The following is a 3,391-nucleotide window of genomic DNA, read 5'->3' as shown; positions in this document are numbered from 1 at the left end:
GTTAATGATGTAATTTCCCCAAGCTTGCCCCCTGTAGGAGGCTTTTGGTTTATACTTTTGGGCCTAGGACGGTCTGGGTGTCCTTGGAGAGCAGGCCCGGAGAGGCTTTGTTCTGTGTGCCTGGCACAGAGAGCAGCAGTGAACAGGGTACAAGGAACTGCGGAGTCACACACCAGGCACTGCGGGGTCTGAGAAACGGGAAAGTTAAAACCCAAGGCTTCATTTCCCCACTTTAGAGGCTTGACAGGGCCTCTACCTCGTCGAGACTCTCTTCTAAATATTCTAAATATCTACTAACAAGATGTGTCTAACAGCAGTATAGATCTATGAACAAGAATTATAATTACAATCATTATAAACAATCTTTAGTCCAGGGCCAGTTTGGTAACCGTGAAACCAGGGCAGGGCAGATACAATCAGCTTGGAATGTTATCCAGTGTAAGATCTGAGTCAGTTCTCAAGTTGTAAACAAACTTTGTTGATCTTTTCACTCTGATTGACACGTCAGTTATTAGTTCTGTATCCAAATGAATGTCTTTGGATACACTTTGGACTAGAATCACATGTAAAATCTGGTTCCGAACCTGAGCCAGGGTTACCAACTGTGTAGATAATAAGCACAGGAGAAAATCATTTAAACGACATCATCTTCTGAGTCAAGATTATGAAGAGTTAAACTTTTAGCCAAGAGTTAGAAGCCATTTGTACTGATTGAACCTAAAGATAAGTCAACGAAGAGTTAGGAATTTAGCCAAGTAGTACAGTGCTATTTACCCTTATGTGCCTGTCTGAAACTTTGCTTACAGTACCTGAACTGTCCTGAGGACAAAAGAAGCTGATGGAATCATAGCCAGCACCCAGATTGCGTGATCAAACACAGGCACGAGGCATGGACCGTCTCCAGAAGGCTTCCCGAGGCTTGCCCACAACAGCAGGTAGGAAGTTCATGGTGACGAAGAGATCCCCGACTTCATCTTTCAAGACCACTGGCTCAAATCCAGACCACGGCCCAAATCAAGAAAAGAACTGCGCACGTGCACAGGACTAATTACCGCATTTTAATGGCAAGCGGGGCTGGGAGGTGCTGGAGATACGTATGGGATTAACGTGGAACTCTTGGTGAAATAAACAGAGGGCAGATCACCGTGTGAGGGGCTGCCACGTCTCTAGGAGGCGACTCCCGTGCCGCCCGCCTGTAATTAACACACCACTTCCTAACTTTAATTAGGCAGAGAGTTTCTGTCCATGAATACCGAGCTTTTTATCGATTCACTTCGTTTGTATCAGCCCCTGTTTTCTCAGCTGTTTCAGGAGCAGAAGCCTTCCTAACTGTGGAGCAGTGAATCCAGGCTCCTTTGCCAGCGGCTTTGGCTGCGGTGAGGGTGGGCAGCAGGATCTGCAAAGGTCCCTCCGCTCGGCCTGCAGAGCGTCACCGTCCCACCACTGAGCACAGACCCCTCTCCAGGCTGGCAGGGACGTGCAGGGGCGTCCAGTCCTGCGGGTGTGGATAACACGATGTCATTCTGGACCTTCTGCACAGTGGAACCTGAAGCCATTCGATATCTCTGCACGTCAAGTTTCCCCCTCAGGTGAATTTCACCCGGAACATGTGGAATTTGGCATGTGGAAATAAGGCAGCAGAGGGAACACAATTAATCCATGAGCTGAGGGAGAGTGCTGGCAGCTGCGGAGCTGCTCGGCCTCCCAAGGATCAATGACATTTATTTCCAAGCGTTTAGAGAACGTTATTTGCATTCGGGAAGGTAATGAACAAATTATTGAATTTTAATTTGCATTTCCGGGCTCTTTGGGGGGAAAATCCACAGATACTTCCAGGCGATTTCAGGCAACATTGGAGGCAAAATTCCAACGCATTTTTGATGTTCTGCCATTCCTGAAACCACCTCCAGAGCAGAGATTTCCATGAACTTCCCACTGCCAGGAGTTACTCCAGCAGCCCAAGAACGCCTCTATTGTACCGGGAATTGTTTTGTCATTTTGCATTCCTGGGAACTGCTGAGAAGGAAAATGAAATAAATAAAAAGCCCAATTTTCTGGGATAAAACCACAGCTTCGGCTGGGAAAATGAGGGGTTTTTTTACTGCACATAATAACATTTGGATAAATCCAGCAGTTTTTTCTCTGGAATAAGTAACCGTGCTAAATGTCCACGTAAATGTTTGAGGTGGGAAAATACACCCTGGGAAATAATAAATACTGGAAGTCAGAGTGCTCATGGAATATGGGATTGCTGCTCATTCCCTGGAAATGGCTGTGCCTTGGACAGGTAAGAAAGGGAGGAAAATAATCCGCAGATATTTTAACTGGACCCTAATAAACCTTCAGCCAGGAGTTTGTGTTCATGGAGAATTGGAATGCCTGGATTTAATAGATGTTTTAATGGATTTAATTTAATGTTTCCATGGTGTTGAGACATCCAGATCCCTTGACTCCTGCTTTCCCTCTCTCAAACCAGTTATATCTTTATAGCCTGGGTTTTAGCCTTCTTGCCCTTGGAAGTTGTCTCTTTCCATCTTTCCCACAGATCCTTCAGGTCCTGGAAGGCCGCAATCTATTCCTCCAATTTTCTTACACAAATATCCTGGCATTGAGAGTCCAAAAATCTTGGAAAATCCAAATCTGAAATGTTTTTCCCTGTTCCCCACCCACTGCAGTGACAGAGAAAGGAATTCAATCTTGCTCCCTACAATTCCTGACAGGAAGTTGGAGCCAGGTGGGAATTCCTTTCTCCCCAGAACAAGCCCAGCCTTTAACCTGGCCTTTCCAACTTATATTATTCCTCTCCCGATTATCCCTTAAATTCTTTTCCTTGGATCTTTTCTTTTGCTTTTCTGAGAAGCTTCGAACTCAGAGCTTGTCCTGGCCTGTGACAAAATCATTCCTTGGGTGTTTTTATGCTGAGGGAGGGATTTGAATTCCACAGAAAGGCAGAAATATTGGGAATGGTGTCATTCGGAGGGAATACCCTGTTCTTTATTTATGGGACAATATATGGGATGCTGTGGAGTGGAGAAATTCATGTTGCTTCAGGCAGCACCAGGAAATAGCAGGAATTATCCATTGTTTTCTATTTATTTGTCCCAAGTCGAATATGGAGTGATAAGGAAAAGCCAGGAATTCTGACCACACCATCCTGGCCTTAGGAATTGTGAAAAACTTGAGGAATTTCACAAATACATGGAGGAAAAAGCACATTTTGTCTTCCTTTTCATTCTCTCTGCTGAAGTCATCATGGGCTGAATTAACGGATGGTTTCATCCCTTTCCTTTGGATTTAAAAATTAAATCTCAAGCAAGTGAAAATAAAAAAGGAAAAGAAATCCATTTTTTTAATAAGAATCTCATTTCGTCCTGGTTTATTTATGAGCCCT

The sequence above is a fragment of the Corvus brachyrhynchos genome, unplaced genomic scaffold (assembly GCF_000691975.1).
Source record: "Corvus brachyrhynchos isolate BGI_N302 unplaced genomic scaffold, ASM69197v1 scaffold245, whole genome shotgun sequence".
Classification (NCBI taxonomy): Eukaryota; Metazoa; Chordata; class Aves; order Passeriformes; family Corvidae; genus Corvus; species Corvus brachyrhynchos.
The sequence above is the reverse complement of the archived record's forward strand: the minus strand, read 5'-3'. Positions refer to the sequence as shown.